This window comes from Leucopleurus acutus (assembly GCF_964270905.1).
Source record: "Leucopleurus acutus genome assembly, chromosome: 14".
Lineage (NCBI taxonomy): Eukaryota > Metazoa > Chordata > Mammalia > Artiodactyla > Delphinidae > Leucopleurus > Leucopleurus acutus.
In genome coordinates this window covers 71,497,194-71,517,000 of record NC_139156.1, presented here as the reverse complement: position 1 = coordinate 71,517,000, position 19,807 = coordinate 71,497,194, and the positions used below count along the sequence as shown (strand labels likewise).

The following is a 19,807-nucleotide window of genomic DNA, read 5'->3' as shown; positions in this document are numbered from 1 at the left end:
GCCTCTACGAGCCCACGACCCAACTGTTAAATGTTCAGGACTTTTGCAAACCCGTTAAAATACGGTCAGTATTGAAAAGTAAAGTAGATAAAGTTTCAATTCAATAAAGTATACTAAAAACAAAGGTACTAAATACTCAGAACTCACCCCTTTGTATTTATTTTACTGTTCTCTATATTTTGAGGTTATCTGTGCACATTTTACCTGTATGGTGGAAATGCTATATAACGGTGTGCTACTGTACCATCTCTTTCCAATTCCAGCTCAGTCACAATGATGGCTTCAAATTGGCCATGATGGGAGTATTTATACCAGTGAAACTGGCAACCGCTTCACATCAGGGCTTGCTTTATTGTTCTGTTGATTGTCTTGACTTAAGAAAGTGATTTTAAAATGTTAACAATGCAGATTAAACTTAAAAGTGTGTAATATGTTTAGCTGTTACATTATGAACAGGACATTTAAGGAAATATTATATTTAAAAGCTATTATCTGGTTCAGCAGTCATTCATATCTTTTTTTTTTTTTTCATTCATATTTTTTTTTTTTGCGGTACGCGGGCCTCTCACTGTTGTGGCCTCTCCCGTTGCGGAGCACAGGCTCCGGACGCGCAGGCTCAGCGGCCATGGCTCACGGGCCCAGCCGCTCCGCGGCATGTGGGATCTACCCGGACCGGGGCACGAACCCGTGTCCCCTGCATCGGCAGGCAGACTCTTAACCACTGAGCCACCAGGGAAGCCCCCATATCTTTGATGAATGCGTACAGTTCTGACATATGTCTTCGTTATTTCACTTTTATCTTACTCATTAACATAAGGGAAAGTATCAGACAACGTTTATATGGGAATTACACTCATCAGTTGTACCATAGGTGAGTTCTCAAAAAGCAACAAGTGTTTTGTGAGACTAACCAATTAGCTAGATGGAGTTCACAACAAAGAGTATTCTTTATTTTATTATTATTTATAAATTGTATGCTACACACATCCTTTGTCAGTAAAATTTTTAATCAACTTATGTATGCACATAAATGCATTCCTTTATTCCCCAGAGTGCTGGTTGATTTACTAGCATATCCCTTTCAAGTTTAAGATTCCATGACTCTCTATTATAATTTAAGAAAGAAGCAAACAAAATAAGATGGGAGCCTTACAGCCTCCAAGGCGTGAGTTTCAGCATCAGATAGAGTAATGACTATACTTTAGAGAGTACAGTATATTTCACTACTCAAAATGTGGTCCTCGGACCAGTAGCGCTGGCATCAGTGAGGAGCCCCTGGGAAACGCATCATCTCAGGTCTCATCCTAGAACTTCTGAATCAGAATCTGCTTTTTATCGAGATGCCTAGGTGATGTGTATGTACATTAAAGTTTGAGAAGCACTGCTTTAAAGCACTGCTTTAAAAATAAACTTCTTAGTACGAACTGAAACTTGTATAACCGATCAGTTGGTGATCTGTAAGCATCTCGCACCAGTTGAGCCACAGCACTGGGGAAAACAACGAATTGCTACACCTAAGCCTGAAGAAAAGGACATACATCTTGCCATTTGTCACATCTGTCAAATACTGAAAAGGGAAACTGAGCCACTAGGAAAATAAAGGCCATTCTAGGCCACTTGGATTCTTAATGTCAAAAACGGGGGGAAAGTACAAGTAAGAAAATAATCGTTATCAGTAGCTTTCCTGCATGTATATGATGAGTAGGACACATTGCCAAAGGCTTGGTTCCTAAAACCCAAAGCAGGGCAGCAAGGGCCACATGACAAAGTGTGGTAGCTGGAGAGAGGAGTGTGATGAAACACTTCCCAGGGATGCAATTTAGGCCAGGGTAGCTATTAAGTGCTGAGGGTGAAAGGGGGAAATTGTAGTGCTTATGTATTTCCCAGTCAATAAAGCAGTCGGCAACCCAGGGCAAAGAGAAAAGACAGGGCCAATGCACAGGAAAGATTCAATACTAGAGTTAATTGAAATGATGGGAGGAAGCTCTCACATGTTTTGAAATTGAAAGCAAAATTGTTTTACTGGCAACACTATTCTCTGGAAATATTTCTTAGTTATTTGGCTGAAAACATAGTGGATACTTTGAGATGCAAAGGTCTATGTGGAAAACACGTTAGATACTTAAACAGTGTCTGGAAGGAAATGAGAGCCACACATCTCCAAGAGGAGCTTGGTATTAGTCCGAGGCAGAAACCGAAGCAATAAAATAATTCAAGTAAACCCTGGCAACCCTAGACCATGAAGAAGACAAATGTAATTGTACCCAGGCGTGCCCACGTCACTGGTACTCAGAGATGCCACTGGTACTGAGACACGATTGGGCCCATTTCCACCCGAGAAAAAAGGTCACTGTAATCATCCCTTGCAATATCAGACTTCAGATGACTGAAGAACATTTAGCAGCAAAATGACGTGAATGCCCTTATGTGTTATAACATTTTCCGTTAAGATACTTTAGCACGGCTAGGAAGAGAACTCACCCTTATTGAGCACCTACTATCTGTTTTACATGTGTGATTTCATAGCATCCTCATAACCCTCTGACAGAGGTGATACTGTTAGCATTTTACAGACGAGCAAAATGAGGTTCAAAGAAGTATGTCACCCACATCACACAGTTAATAAAAAGCCAGAACTCCAGAGACAAAATTAAAAAGCTCCATACTTGATGAAAACAGGTATCTCAACAAAGGCAGCTTGGAAGGGATCAAGAGTATGGAGCTGTTATGGTTCGAATACGAGGCAAGACTGGTCTATATTGGTGTCAGTGAAGATAAGTGAGGCTTCTCCTAGAACCCACCTTATCTTTACATTGCTGGAATCCTCTTATCACCCACTTCTGGCTGTATATTAGGTTTCAGATGTATTTCAAACTTGATAGCTGTAATTTGGGCTAAGTTGGAGGCTTCTGAAGACTTGGCACGTTTCAGGCAGTGTTATGTAATAGAACTGAGTCCTGGGCTGGGCCTTGGAAACCTGGGTTCAGTTCCAGCTGTGCCACTTATGAACTGTAAGAGTGGTGAGTTACATTGCTTCTCTGGGTGGCAGATTTTTTTCACCTACATGAGGTTGGATTAAGTATCCCTAAGAACCTTTCTGGGTCCATGATTCAACCCTCCATGACTCAACTGCTTACAATTGTGACTTCCATCAAAATATATTAGAAATGACCTGAAGAGTTAACAAGTCTGTCCAGACAAGACTGCTGTGTGGTTCAAGTTACCAAATATAAAACAAAACAAAACAAAAAAACAAAAAAACCCCCAAAATTCAAAAAACCCTACAAGAATAATTACTTAACTCCTGTACTCTACCATCTGCAAGAATAACCTGGAATTTAATGCTTTTAAAGTGGTTTTTCCCCCCCAGGATATATTTAAAACAAATATATATTCAAGTTCTTAGATCTGGGTACAAATCCAAGCTCTACCTCTAATTAGTTCTCTGACTTAACATATCTGAGTTTCCCTTAGGCTTCTGTAAAATTGGAATTAATAATGAATATTAGCTGTAATGCAGTAAAGTGTCTGGCATCTAGTAGGAGCATAATAAGTACTGGTTATTGTTATTCCAGTGGTCATTAGGGGTCTGGACTACCACTGAGTAACAATTCAAAGGAAACTTCTCCACAGAGGGATGGAGCCTGAGACTGTACCTCATTAGCACTGGGAACTTGCCATTCATCTGTGTCTATGCAATAACAAACTCAGGTGCAGAGTGGAGAAATGTAATCATGCTTCTTCTGGACCTCCTGGCATCTATCTCTTTCTTTCTTTGTAAAACCTTCTAATTCACCCTCAGTGGATAAAACCTTATAAGAGAAATGCTGATGTATTTGACAGGACAGCTGGAGGTAGTGTCTGAAGACAGGAGTGTCCTGGGACATCTGGAAAGAGTGCCTGTCAGACCCACATTTCATTTTAGTGGCTTTTTTTTTTTTTTTTTTTTTTTTTTTTGCCTATTTCCCAGTTTCAGCCCAATGCGCACAAAGAACAAAAGATTCTAGGAGGAGGTGACTTGACTTTGCTTATAAGCCCCACCAAAAAAACCAAACAATTTTGATGCTGACATGTCAATAACCAATCCATGCACATCCCATCCGTTTGAGTGACTGCTTCTTGCCCTCCCTGCCAAAGCTCTCCCTTTCCCCATCCCCTCCCCCGGCACTCAAACACTCTCCCACCCCCTCCCCCTTTCTACATACGCCACACTTTTTGTGACTTATTTTTCCTTCCCCGTCCAAAGTTTGCTTTGGTGTTGCCAGGTTGGTGGGAAGCCTGGGTGAACAAAAGAAGATGAACACAAGAACCAGATTCCAATTGCCTGTACTCTTTGAACCCCATCCTTCACATAATGAGGTTGAACTGCCTGTTTTCTAAAAGGAAGACCAATAGAAAGGTTAAAGAAAAAAATCCTGTTTTCTACAGGTAAATTTCCTGAGCAAAAAAAACATAGTAAAGTGTCAAATATTTCCAGGCGTGTTTTAAGATAAGTCAAGTATATTAACCAAAGTCTCTGAAGTTCAAAAAAGCAAACAAATGATTGCTAATTAAATTACTACTAGAGATACCATGCTCATTCTGAAGCTTCTTTCGGTGCTAACATCATAGGATTCAGAGTATAATTTTACTCTTTAAGTAATTATAGGTTTATAGCTGTTATACGGATAATTTACGACATACCATGGTCATAGCTAAGCAAATATCAGTTGATAATGAGGCCTTAACCTGTAATGGGATCTTCCCAGTCTAACAGTGCTCTTATGATCTATTTTGTAATGATACACTATATAACAACTTTTACAGGACAAAGGTGTAATAGGACAGCTTATAACAACCCCTTAAATGCTTAAAAGTATCTCTTAACTAATTAAGCTTTTAGGGTTATTAGCTTGGGTTGGGGTTTTTCAGTACATTCAAAAAGATGATATAGTAAAGCTTTCTCTAGTAATCTATTCCCCATTTTATTTTTTATTATCCCTTTATATAATACCCTCTGAGAAGGATTAACAACTGTTACAAATTATTCTACAAAAAGTAGGAGGGGAGTATGAAAGGGGGGAAGGAGACGGTTGTCAACCCCGGCAAAAAGAAAATGTCCTGCTTAATCTTTAAATACTGGCCATTTTCAGAACTTTAGCTGGTATTTAACTATTAGGTATCCAAATCTATCTGCGTGGCACATATCAGACAAACTAAGGTTTCAGAAGGAATCCGGTATGCCAAATGGTAATGCTTTCTCATTGATGCTGTGAAGATTCAGACAGCTCACAATTTTGTTTCAACGCTTTTGAAGCAATAACACCTTGAGCTTGAGATACTGTAATTTAGCAGTTCTAAATGAATGCATGTCTCCCTCTTGGTTTGAAATTCTACAATTCTGTCTTCAATCTCTCACCCTTTTATTATCTATCCTGACAAAAACGTGCTTGGAAATTCTTTTCCATGCATACATAGAACTGCAAAGTAGTCCCACAGGGTGGAAAATGCTGAACTTCTCGTAGATGTACCATTGACCCTCAGTTCAAACTTCTGGCATGTATGATCTTGATTTATTTTCTCACTTTTCCTACATGAATGTTTAATATCTTGTCTTTTAAATCTGTTTGTGAGATCCTTAAAACCAGAGACCCCATGGTAAAAACTTTCTTAAATTTTTGACAGGGCCATGCCAGAAAGTACATATGAATACTTAATATTTTGCTGTTTTACAATACTTAAGAGAATGGAATTTATTCTTTTGTAACAGCTGTGCCACTGAATGTTACTACATAAGCTGTAATTACCAAGTTATCTCAGGCAAGTCGCTTAACCTTTCGTGGTCCCAGTTTCTCTACTGGAGATAAGATTTTTCCAATTAGAGAATTTAGGTTTTGGAGTAAGACAGCACTTGAAAAAAAATATTATTTCTTCCATTTACTAGAGAAGCAGGAATTGAACCTATTACCTAACCTCTCTGACCTTTCAATTCCTCACCTGTCCTTTGGCGGCCAAGGGAGTAGTTACACCCAACAGGGATTTTTTGGATGCAGATTGAGAACATAGTATAAAGAATGCGGCACGTTACCTGAACTTTGGTTCATACTCAAAAATGTCAAGTATTATAGTATCAATTTTCTTTCAGCTTTAGAGCGCTAAGATTAGCATAGATGTAAAATCTTAATTATCAAGCACCCAAATCCCCAGTATCTTCAGCTATTTTGGCGCCACTTGGATCCCCAAAGTGAAAATGAAAAGTCTTTAAAGAACATACTGATTCAAGGCCCATTTTAGTACCACTTTGCTCAGAGTAAATAGAATAATTTTAATAATCACTGAAACTGTGATATTCATAATTGAGTCAATAAAAACATGACAAAAACGAACCGTTTTAAGACAGATGACTAAGAAACTTGTTCTGAAATGCATGCTCAGAATTAGACACAGGATGTCAGCAATTTATGGTCATGGGTTTGCACAAAGAACACTGACCTGGCTTGCTGGAAGTGAAGAACAGAACACTCTGCTCACAGCTGGACTTACCTACACAAAAGAGAGAAATACTTTATAAATCCTACTGCTTGCTAGGAGCACATGGGGAGCCACCGACATTTTAAACATACATTGTTTTCCTTTTTTTCCCCCCAAAAGGGCAGAATCTGCTTTACTTCTGCCAAGTGTCAGTGTTAAAATGGCATTTCTTGGGGTAATATACATCCTGAAATGGCTAGGTTAACTTTTTGCAGCATTTCTGAAAGTCTGTTTCTGAGCCTTTGGGGATGATACAGAACAAAGCATGTAACCACAAACTCAGGAACAGGAACAAGGAAAACCTTACAGGCATTTAACAATATGGAAGTCAACGAAGTGGACACGCTATTCTTCCAAAATAGCATTTTTTGGACCATATTATCATAAGTAAAAGTCCAAATGATTCTGGTTTTTACTATTTGATTACATTTGTATAGTTAATAAGTTATGCTGTTGTGCCAGTGACATCAAACTACCTATGTTTCTATTTTCACCTCTGTGGTCACACATAGCCCCTATGCACTTAAATTTGAGCTCCTCTCAAAACAACAATCAATGGGGCAAGCTTAGAGTACTATGATTTCATTGCTTCCGACTGAGTTTTCAAAGTCTTCCACGCTGGGATGAACAAGTTAAATCCCCTTCCCACGAATACGTCCAAATACAATCCAGGTATCTCAGAGGAAACCCAGTTGAATAATAATTTGCTGCCCACTTCACCTGCGGAGCGGTGTGTAGACATTATTTACATTGAAAAGAGCTTGTGTTTCTTTTCTAGCAATCAGTGACCCTCTTGGGCATCTACAGAGTTACCGGAAATGAAATATAACTCCAAATTTCTGAAGAGTGTTTTTAAACAAACTTATCTGTATGTTTAGAAAAGCCTAGCGTTTGCTGCACACACAGCCTATTGGCTATTTATATCTGCTGATAGTGAGAGCACAGTTATACAGAGATGAAAACTACTGATAACATACTTCTGCAGCTTAGAGAGGATCCACAATACGGTGTAGAATATGCAGCACTGCCCCGGTTGGTGGTGGGGAGCCCCAAACTAGTGAAACCTCAAGCTGAGCGTCTGGCTGGGGTTCAACAGAGCTGCGTGAACAGCACGGGTTGGGGGAAGTTCAAAGTCAAGGCGACTCCTCCGGTCTTAACTTCCTAGGTCTTCCTAGGTCTGGGTGCCTTTGTGTATATACCGATCTTCGTACCTTTCCCCGCCCCCAACCCCAGCAAACGTGTGCAGTCAGCTCGAAAGGCACCGCTCGTGTGCTGACGTGCAAAACCAAGTCAGAACCCTGCGCCTGGCGCTCCCCTCTAAGTTTCTGGCTCCTCCAAGTCTAAATATTGACACTGCTCCTCGGTTGAGATGTTTGATACTGCTGAGGGTAGAAACGGCAGAGCGACAGTAGGATCGGGTGGTCCATTTTTACATAGCTGGGCCTTCCTTCCACTTCGTCTTCTGTAGTAGGGGTTGGATTCCCTGTCTGCATATCCCCACCCCCCGTTTTTCTCCCCGAAAGCTGAGCGCGCAGAGACAAGGTAAGGTGTTTTGCCAGCCCCTCATGGCAGCTCCTACTGTTGTCACAGCAACTCACAACAGACTCCATGGACACCGGCTGGTGGTGGGGAGCGCCGAACTCTGGGCTGACCGGTCAGGGGGGTGCAAGAGCCCAAGGGGCTCGGGTATCCCCCTCTGCAGTCCCACCACCGTCCTTCCAAGGAAAAGAGCCCTCTGGTCTGCGCGGCACCCTGCCCCGCCCGCCTGCAAAGGGTGCCTGTTGTGCATTTTCTCAGCTCCAAGTTAGGGGTGCGGCTGGACGGGCGCTCCTAGGAATCTCTTCTGCTTGCCTCTGATGGCGGGGCTCCCGGCCTCGCGAGACAGGCGAGGGCGGCTCCCAGAGCAGCTCGGTCCCACGACTCTCGCTCGGGACGCTGCCCGCCGCGTGGCGCGCGGCCCGGGGCTCCCACAGGCCACCCGCCGGGGCCGGGGCGGGTGGAGCGAGGCTCCGCGGCGGCCGCTCGGAGAAGTTTCACAGCATAGCGCACTCACGACACAGAACCTACCCTGAAGCCGAGCGAGACGCCAGCTCTCTCCGCCTTCAAGGGCTGGGGGAGCGGGGGGCGGGGGGGGGGGCGCTGGCCCCCGCCACTCAGCAGCAGCCACGACTGCGCGCGGTCGCGGGTGTGCGGGGCCCCTGCGCGCGGCGCGCCGCCCGCCGCCCAACTTTGCACAAAGGCAGCATGGCACTGCCTCGCCTCCCGGGCTCGCCCGGCGCCGCGGCCGCTCTTCCCGGTGCCGGGCCGGAGGGGCTCGCCCCTTTCCGCCGCCGCCCCCCAGCCCTCCCCTCTTCCTCCCGCCCCCACCCGGCTCTCAGGCTGGCTGGCCGGCCGGGCGGAACAGAGCGCTCGGCACCCAGCTCCGCCGCCTTGGCGGCCGCCGCTCGCTCCGTGACGTTAGCAGCCTTCGCGGCTATTTATAGCCACACGGTTGGATTTCATTCATGAAACCGGGGCCTGGTGTGTCTGTGCGCTGGGGCGCGGGTTGCAAAGGTGCCTCCGCTTGACGCGGACCCGGGGGGGCCCGGCCTCGGAGGCAGACTGCCCGGGGCTGACGTGCGCAGTACCTGGCAGACCCCAGCCCCACTCGCTAGCGGCCGGGCGGGGAGGGGCAGGACGACCAGGCCCCTCCCCCCACCTCCACCCCACCCCGTCCTCTGTCCCCAGCACTCCACCCATTCCCGTACAACTGCTGGCCCTTTGTCCCAGGCTCCGGAAAAGTAAGTTGGGCCACTAACCGGCTGGGCGGCATGGTTTTCTTCCCCCAAGGAGCTGACCGGCCGCGGACTCCGAGGGAGGACATGGGCTTTTGTTTCAAAACCGAGCCCAGCTGCTGACTAAGGGCTGCGTTAGCCCAGCCTGCTCCTCCCCTGGGCGCTGCACGTGTTGGCCGGCTCCCCCCTCTGGGTTACCTTCCTCTGTGACTTGGCTCGTGGGGGTCCCCGCAGGGGGCGGTAAGGTCACACGGGCTGCCCCCCCGAGTAAGTAGGCGATTTACAACCGCCTACAAATGGCTGAGTGAGGAAGTGAAATTGATTCTGGCCGCTCGTGGGTTGTCAAAATTCTTGGATGCCCACGACAGTCCGTCCTTCCTCGTGAACTCTTTCTTACTCTTCCAGGCTGACTTTGAGCTTTGAGGACAGGACCAGGGGCAGTTTTCATGCACGCACGTAAAAGGTACTTATTTAGTGTCTACATACAGTGTGTCAGGTACCCTGTCAAGCTCTAAGGAGGTGACAGCGAACACAGCCAACCTGGTGCCGGCCCTCAACGTGCTTTCAGTCAGCCTATTAAAATTACTGTGTTTTAAACCTCCTTATTCCCAGCTTATAAAGAGGCAATTAGGAGATAAAGGTATTGATGTGTTCAGCTACCTTAAGGGGCTTGTTCCTTTAATAAACCTTCACCGAGGAGGCTGTCAGTGTACTAAGGGCTGGGGATACAAAGATGGCAACAATGTCCTCAAGGAGTTCTCAGCTAATGGGTTCCTGAAGGTTTGCAGGGCTGGGAAAGAGGGACCCACATTCTACTGCAAAGGCTGTCTCTTTGTGTTATCCCTCAAGAAACAGAACATTAGAAAAAAATTATACATGCGAACATACCCCTCTCTCCCTCGGTTTCTTCCAAGGAACCATCTTCAGATTCCCAGATGGAATAGTTGCTCTCCCTTCGTAGGCTCCCCAGATGAGTTTTACTACATTGGATATTCCTACTCTTCCTCACTAGGTTATATTCCCTTTGGGGACCAAGTCTTGCCTGGTGCTCTCTGAATTTCCCAGAGACCCCAGAATATAGTGATAGTCAGTGTTTTTACAAGGAAGGTTATTAAGGGCAACCTGCTTTGTTTAAGCCATCCTCACTGAACTGTCTGTTGGGAATGGAATTATTAGTCCCTAATCTTTGATACCCAGAGAAGAGGATAATGAAAAGTCAAGTATGGGCGTCTACTCTAAGAACTTCAACACAGATACATGAGGGGGTGATCATTTACTTGGCACAAAACAGACTTTGCTTAGTCTATGTAAAAGTGACTCCATTTTGAAAGGTTTCATCAATATATTATACATTTTTTTCAGGAACACATTTCTTTCTTGGGAAAAGTTAATGAACCCTGCTCACTCCTATGGCCTTCACGTGCGGCAGGCAACGGGTTAGGCTAGGAGATTCCAAACACACTGTCTCAAGCCTCACAGCAGCGGATGAGGTAGATGCCATTGTTAACATAACCATTTTATAGATGAGGAAACTGAGGCACCCAGAGGCAGTTTCCTGAGATTTTGACAGCTGCATTTGCACCTGGGTCAGCCTGTGCTAAGGCCTTATTTTACCACTAATTGGCTTTTTGACATCCTGCCTCTTCTCAATTTCTTTCATTTCCCCAGTTATAAATGAAAAAGAATTAAATGGCTTGTTTAAGCAGCAGGTAGGTGGTAGGACCAGAAGGACACCTATACAAAGACCCCAGTTGGTAGGCAACTGTTCAGACGTTGCCCTCCACCCCTAGGGGGCACTGAGGCTCAGATAGGCCTTCCAAAGGATGCTTCTTCTCCAGGGGGCAAAGAATTAACCATCATTATGGAATTACCCAGTTGGATGCCTACATCTGAGGGAAAATGACCGGAAGAATGTCCAGGAAAATAAATTGGTGTAAACAATAATTCAGGTGCGGCAGAGGAAAGGTCATGACTTAAGGAAGTCCTTCCCAACCAGGGCAGTGATTTGAGAAAGAGGTTGCCACAGTGCTGCTATGTAGCCCCCAAATTTTACACATGAAACTCAGGATTCTAAAAAAGTTGGACAAAATGAGTACAGACTATATTTTGCCAACAGGAAAGGAAAAGAACAATAGCAAATAATCCTCTGAAGCACTGCCATGAATCTTGTTATTGCCCTGTTCTTGTTATTACCACAAAATAATCCACATGTGTATACTAAAATTGTGGCTTGCTAATAAAATCAATACCATTCACTTTTAATAAATATAAAAATTGGTGGGACTTCCCTGGTGGTGCAGCCATTAAGAATGCGCCTGCCAGTGCAGGGGACATGGATTTGAGCCCTGGACCAGGAAGATCCCACACGCCGCGGAGCAGCTAAGCCCGTGTGCCACAACTACAGAGCCTGCGCTCTAGAGCCTGCGAGCCACAACTACTGAGCCCACGTGCTGCAACTACTGAAGCCTGTGCACCATAACTACTGACCCCGTGTGCTGCAACTACTGAAGCCACACACCTAGAGCCCGCGCTCCACAATAAGAGAAGCCACCGCAATGAGAAGCCTGCGCATCACAACGAAGAGTAGCTCCCGCTCGCCGCGACTAGAGAAAGCCCAAGCGCAGCAACAAAGACCCAGTGCAGCCAAAAATAAAAGAAAAATTTGGTACTTAAGCTTAATTAAACCAACACTGTGTATTTAAACACTCAGGATTATACTGCACAAAAGTGGTGTAAAGACTTTTGACTACCTTTTATGGTAATTATTTACCGAAGTCACAGGATTAAAAAAAAAATCTCACAATCAAGATACAGAAGTTTCATCATCATAAAAGAACTCCTTCATGCTAAATCTTGGTATTTGCATCCCCCCACCAACCATTAATCTCTTCTCCATCTCTAGAATTTTGACATTTTGAGGCTTACTTTAATAAGAGCATACAGTATGTAACGTTTTGAGATTGAATGAAAAATTTGTTTTACTAGGCAGAATGCTCTTGAGGTTCATCCAGGGTGTTGCATATATCAGTAGCTCATTTCTTTTTATTGCTAAGTAAACTATTCGATGGATATACCAGAATTTGTTCATCCATTTTCCCATTGAGGAACTTTTGAGTGGCTTCCAGTATTTTGCCATTAAGAATAATACTTCTGTAAACATTGCATTGTAGGTATTTGTGTGAACTTAAGTTTTTTATTTCTTTGGGATGAATGCCCAAGAATGCCATTGCTGGGTCATATGCTAAGAAACTGGCAAACTATGTTCCAGAGTGGCTGTACCATTTTACATTCCCACCAGTAATGTATGAGAAATCTAGTTTCTCCAAGATCTCACCAGTATTTGGTATTATCAGTATTAAAAAAATATTTGTTTTCAATTGTACAGTAGCTTTGTAGGGACAAGTCATTGTGGTTTTAATCTGCATTTCCCTAATGACTAATGATGTTGAACATCTCATGTCCCATGTCTCTTTTTGCTGAAATATCTGTTCATCTCTTTGGCCTACTTTGTAATTGGATTTTTTTAACTACTGAGTTTTGAGATTTTTTTTTTTCCTTCAAAAATATATCCTGGAGCAGAAGCAAGAAGAACTACAATCCTGCAGCCTGTGGAACAAAAACCACATTCAAAGACAGATAGACAAGATGAAAAGGCAGAGGGCTATATACCAGATGAAGGAACAAGATAAAACCCCAGAAAAACAACTAACTGAAGTAGGCAACCTTCCAGAAAAAGAATTCAGAATAATGACAGAGAAGATGATCCAGGACCTTGGAAAAAGAATGGAGGCAAAGATGAAGAAGATGCAAGAAATGTTTAACAAAGGTCAAGAAGAATTAAAGAACAAACAAACAGAGATAAACAATACAGTAACCGAGATGAAAAATACGCTAGAAAATACGCTAGCAGAATAACTGAGGCAGAAGAACAGATAACTGACCTGGAAGACAGAATGGTGGAATTCACTGCTGCGGAACAGAATAAAGAAAAAAGAACGAAAAGAAATGAAGACAGCCTAAGAGACCTGTGAGACAACATTAAACGCAACAACATTCGCATTATAGGGGTCCCAGAAGGAGAAGAAAGAGAGAGAAAGGACCCGAGAAAATATTTGAAGAGATTATAGTCGAAAACTTCCCTAACATGGGAAACGAAATAGCCACCCAAGTCCAGGAAGTGCAGAGAGTCCCATACAGGATAAACCCGGGGGAAACACACCGAGACACATAGTAATCAGATTGGCAAAAATTAAAGACAAAGAAAAATTATGGAAAGCAGCAATGGAAAAATGACAAATAACATACAAGGGAACTCCCATAAGGTTAACAGCTGATTTCTCAGCAGAAACTCTACAAGCCAGAAGGGAGTGGCATGATATACGTAAAGTGATGAAAGGGAAGAACCTACAACCAAGATTACTCTACCCAGCAAGGATCTTATTCATATTCGATGGAGAAATCAAAAGCTTTACAGACAAGCAAAAGCTAAGAGAATTCAGCACCACCAAACCAGCTCTACAACAAATGCTAAAGGAACTTCTCTAAGTGGGAAATACAAGAGAAGAAAAGCACCTAGAAAAACAAACGCAAAACAATTAAGAAAATGGTAATAGGAACATACATATCGATAATTACCTTAAACGTGAATGGATTAAATGATCCAACCAAAAGACACCCGCTTGCTGAATGGATACAAAAGCAAGACCCATATATATGCTGTCTACAAGAGACCCACTTCAGACCTAGGGACACATACAGACTGAAACTGAGGGTATGGAAAAAGATATTCCATGCAAATGGAAATCCAAAGAAGGCTGGAGTGGCAATACTCATATCAGATAAAATAGACTTTAAAATAAAGAATGTTACAAGAGACAAGGAAGGACACTACGTAACAATCAAGGGATCAATCCAAGAAGAAGATATAACAATTATAAATATATATGCACCCAACATAGGAGCACCTCAATACATAAGGAAATGGCTAACAGCTCTAAAAGAGGAAATTGACAGTAACACAATAATAATGGGGGACTTGAACACGTCACTTACCCCAATGGACAGATCATCCAAACAGAAAATTAATAAGGAAACACAAGCTTTAAATGACACAATAGACCAGATAGATTTCATTGATATTTATAGGACATTCCATACAAAAACAGCAGATTACACTTTCTTCTCAAGTGTGCACAGAACATTCTCCAGGATAGATCACATCCTAGGTCACAAATCAAGCCTCAGTAAATTTAAGAAAATTGAAATCATATCAAGCATCTTTTCTGACCACAATGCTATGAGATTAGAAATCAATTACAGGGAACAAAACGTAAAATACACAAACAAATGGAGGCTAAACAAAACGTTACTAAATAAGCAAGAGGTCACTGAAGAAATCAAAGAGGAAATCAAAAAACACCTAGAGACAAATGACAATGAAAACACGATGATCCAAAACCTGTGGGATGCAGCAAAAGCAGTTCTAAGAGCGAAGTTGATAGCTATACAAGCCTACCTCAGGAAACAAGAAAAATCTCAAATAAACCATCTAACGTTACACCTAAAGGAACTAGAGAAGAAGAACAAACAAAACCCAAAGTTAGCAGAAGGAAAGACATCATAAAGATCAGAGCAGAAATAAATGAAATAGAAACAAAGAAAACAATAGCAAAGATCAATAAAACTAAAAGCTGGTTCTTTGAGAAGATAAACAATTTGATAAACCACTAGCCACACTCATCAAGAAAAAGAGGGAGAGGACTCAAATCACTAAAATTAGAAATGAAAAAGGAGAAGTTACAACAGACACTGCAGAAATACAAAGCATCCTAAGAGGCTACTACAAGCAACTCTATGCCAATAAAATGGACAACCTGGAAGAAATGGACAAATTCTTAGAAAGGTATAACCTTCCAAGACTGAACCAGGAAGAAATAGAAAATATGAACAGACCAGTCACAAGGAGTGTAATTGAAACTATGATTAAAATTCTTCCAACAAACAAAAGTCCAGGACCAGACGGCTTTACAGGTGAATTCTATCAAACATTTAGAGAAGAGCTAACACCCATCCTTCTCAAACTCTTCCAAAAAATTGCAGAGGAAGGTACACTCCCAAACTCATTCTACGACGCCACTATCACCCTGACACCAAAACCAGACAAAGATACTACAAAAAAAGAAAATTACAGACCAATATCACTGATGAAGATAGATGCAAAAATTCTCAACAAAATACTAGCAAACACAATCCAACAACACATTAAAAGGATCATACACCATGATCAAGTGGGATTTATCCCAGGGATGCAAGGATTCTTCAATATATGCCAATCAATCAATGTGATACACCATATTAACAAACTGAAGAATAAAAACCATATGATCATCTCAATAGATGCAGAAAAAGCTTCTGACAAAATTCAACACCCATTTATGATAGAAGCGCTCCAGAAAGTGGGCATAGACGGAACCTACTTCAACATAATACAGGCCATTTATGACAGACCCACAGCAAACATCATTCTCAATGGTGAAAAACTGACATCATTTCCTCTAAGATCAGGAACAAGACAAGGATATCCACTCTCACCACTATTATTCAAAATAGTTTTGGAAGTTCTAGCCATGGCAATCAGAGAAGAAAAAGAAATCAAAGGAATACAAATTGGAAAAGAAGAAGTAAACTGTCACTGTTTGCAGATGACATGATACTATACATAGAGAATCCTAAAGATGCCACCAGAAAACTACTAGAGCTAATCAATTAATTTGTTAAAGTTGCAGGATACAAAATTAATGTACTGAAATCCCTTGCATTCCTATACACTAATGATGAAAAATCTGAAAGAGAAATTAAGGAACCACTCCCATTTACCATTGCAACAAAAAGAATAAAATACCTAGGAATAAACCTACCTAGGGAGACCAAAGACCTGTATGCAGAAAATATAAGACACTGATGAAAGAAATTAAAGATGATACCAGCATATGGAGAGATATACCATGTTCTTGGATTGGAAGAATCAATATTGTGAAAATGACTATTCTACCCAAAGCAATCTACAGATTCAGTGCAATCCCTATCAAATTGCCAATGGCATTTTTTACAGAACTAGAAGAAAAAGTTTTAAAATTTGTATGGAGACACAAAAGACCCCGAATAGCCAAAGCAATCTTGAGAAAGAAAAATGGAGCTGGAGGAATCAGACTCCCTGACTTCAGACTATACTACAAAGCTACAGTAATCAAGACAATATGGTACTGGCACAAAAACAGAAATATAGATCAATGGAACAGGATAGAAAGCCCAGAGATAAACCCATGCCCCTATGGTCAACTAATCCATGACAAAGGAGACAAGGATATACAATGGAGAAAAGACAGTCTCTTCAATAAGTGGTGCTGGGAAAACTGGACAGCTACATGTAAAAGAATGAAATTAGAACACTCCCTAACACCATACACAAAAATAAACTCAAAATGGATTAGAGACCTAAATGTAAGACCGGGCACTATAAAACTCTTAGAGGAAAACATAGGAAGAACACACTTTGACATAAACCACAGCAAGATATTTTTTGATCCACCTCCTAGAGTAATGGAAATAAAAACAAAAATAAATGGGGGCTTCCCTGGTGGCGCAGTGGTTGAGAATCTGCCTGCCAATGCAGGGGACACGGGTTCGAGCCCTGGTCTGGGAAGATCCCACATGCTACGGAGCAACTGGGCCCGTGGGCCACAACTACTGAGCCTGCACGTCTGGAGCCTGTGCTCCGCAACGAGAGTGGCCGCGATAGTGAGAGGCCCGCACACCGCGATGAAGAGTGGCCCCCGCTTGCCACAACTGGAGAAAGCCCTCGCACAGAAACGAAGACCCAACACAGCCATAAATAAATAAATAATTTTTAAAAAATACATAAAAACAAATGGGACCTAATGAAACTTCAAAGCTTTTGCACAGCAAAGGAAACCATAAACAAGATGAAAAGACAACCCTTAGAATGGGAGAAATTATTTGTAAATGATATATATAATGTATATATATTATATATATAATATATATAAATAGCTATATATAAATATATATAAATACCAAAATATATAAATAACTCATGCAGCTCAATATCGAAAAAACAAACAACCCAATCCAAAAATGGGCAGAAGACCTAAATAGACATTTCTCCAAAGAAGACATACAGATGGCCAAGAAGCACAACATCACTAATTATTAGAGAAATGCAAATCAAAACTACAATGAGGTATCACCTCACACCAGTTAGAATGGGCATCATCAGAAAATCTACAAACAACAAATGCTGGAGAGGGTGTGGAGAAAAGGGAACCCTCTTGTACCGTTGGTGGGAATGTAAATTGATATAGCCACTATGGAGAACAGTATGGAGGTTCCTTAAAGAACTAAAAATAGAATTACCATATGACCCAGCAGTCCCACTACTGGGCATATACCCAGAGAAAACCATAATTCAAAAAGACACATGCACCCCAATGTTCATTGCAGCACTCTTTACAATAGCCGGGTCATGGAAGCAACCTAAATGCTCATCGACAGATAAATGGATAAAGATGAAGTGGTACATATACACAGTCGAATATTACTCAGCCATCAAACGGAAAGAAATTAGGTCATTTGTAGAGACGTGGATGGATCTAGAGACTGTCATACAGAGTGAAGTAAGTCAGAAAGAGAAAAACAAATATCGTAGATAAACGTATATATGTGGAACCTAGAAAATGGTACAGAGGAACCAGTTTGCCTAGCAGAAATTGAGACACAGAAGTAGAGAATAAACATATGGGGGAAAGTGGCAGGGGGTGGCGGTGGTGGTGTGCTGAATTGGGCGATTGGGATTGACATGTATACACTGATGTGTATAAAATGGGTGACTAATAGGAACAGATAAATAAAAATAAACATAAAAAATATTCTGGGATCACAGAATTTGCAGATGCAAATTAAATGCTACCTTAAGATTACTCCGTTTTCAGTTCAGTCACTATCGTTCAACACTTCTATTGCCATCCGTTTTATAGAGAATATTCTCAGGTGTTTACAGTAAGTATTCTCAAGTATTTACAAAAAACTCCTATAGAGAGGGTCTTTCAGGATTATTTAATTAACTTGGTTTTCAGCTGTCGGTAACCAACACGCAGAGCCCGCCCCACACGTGGCCGCAGCGCAAGTCGTGGACGTCTTGTCTCCGCGCAGTCGCAGACGCCTCTTCCGGCGATGTGTGTGCGTGCTCGTCGCAGCTACGCTTGCAGCAGAAGCCTGAGTGAGGCCGGCTTTGCTTCGTCTCTCTCCTTCTCCTTGAATGCCCGGTAGGATGCTGTACTTGGCTGTTGAGAGGATGTTATCCTGGGCGGCGGGTTCCAGGTGTTACGGAGACAAGCACTACCAGCGTTTGAAGACATGCCCCTGTTTTAAGGAGAGATGTGTTTGGTAGAACAATGTTGAAAAACAGCTATTGGAGCAGATTCCTGGTGTTAATGTGGAACAGCCGACAGCTCTGCGGTACTCTAAAGAGATGGTGGCTGGAAACCTAGTGAGTGGCATGCTGTCTCATGTATTCGGGTGTTCTGGCTTTTGAAGAAATGCTTCTGGACCAGAGAACAGAGTGAGGCCCGTGGGCCCCGGACTTCAGCGTTGGCTGAGGGGCGACTTCCTCGTCCCGTACAAATCGTCTTGCTCGCTGGCTGCCCAGGAGGACCGGGACTCTGGCTCCCACCTGCAGGCAGTGGTGTCTGTCTGGACCTAGCTGGCAGGAGGGGCTGTATGCGGCTCCAGCGAACGGTGGCAATAAGGTAAGACAGCCCCTGTTCGGGGTTCTAGATTAATGCAAAGTATTGCGGGATCTAAAAGAAAATGACCTGATCCTCCCGGGCCCTCTGTTTCTCCTGAAACTCTTTCTTGTATTCAGGACCTTTAGTACTTCTGCCGGAGTAGGTGCTTCTCCCAGATGTCAGACTGCTCTGGGGCCTGTCGAGCGTTGTGTCTGGGGCCCCCTCGCCAGCTCTCATGTCATTGATAGCCACATGGAATTACGTACCATCACGAACCCTTTCTGTCCCAAATACCACAGGCAGGCTTTGCCCAAATTGCTTTCACGTGGGTAGAGTGAAGACCCTTTAGCCCCAGGAGCCCAGCTGTGTGGGGTTTTGATTACTTGGGAATTTATCTCAGCTGTTACTCAAACCAGCCCTTGTGGTCCCTGAAGTTCCTATTTTCTGGGGAAATCCAAGCTAGTCTTGGCTGTGGGAATCAACTGAAGGAGGCTGTCCTTTACCTAAAAGCTACAAGTGTAAATTAACTATTCCTTCAATCTTGGCATTTCCTTGGTTACCCATTTAAAGACAGAAGTGCTAAATACAGTCAGTGTGCTTTTTAGTTGTCAGTTCTATGAAGGTGAAAATGCTTTTTACATTGGCGTTCCTGTATTACTGGGCACCAGTGTATATAGGCCATGTGTTGGAAATAGACAAAAAGGTATCCTTTGATTATAG

The 19,807-nt window shown here is 42.7% G+C and overlaps 1 protein-coding gene across 5 annotated transcripts in view; it reads right to left on the bottom strand.

Annotated features, from left to right (window-relative positions):
• RHOBTB1 (Rho related BTB domain containing 1) overlaps positions 1-19,807 on the bottom strand; it is a 114,824-nt gene that overhangs the window by 60,800 nt on the left and 34,217 nt on the right. For 2 of the 5 annotated variants that reach the window (XM_082854371.1, XM_082854375.1), the window contains exons 1-2: positions 8,578-8,685; positions 6,472-6,522 (exon numbers count right to left, since the gene is read on the bottom strand). The exons of 1 other annotated variant lie outside the window; for it this stretch is intronic. The gene's annotated coding sequence lies outside the window, so the exon portion shown is untranslated. Of the gene's footprint in view, positions 1-6,471; positions 6,523-8,577; positions 8,686-19,807 lie in introns of those variants that run through there. 2 more of the 5 variants (XM_082854372.1, XM_082854374.1) reach the window with 2 other exon arrangements.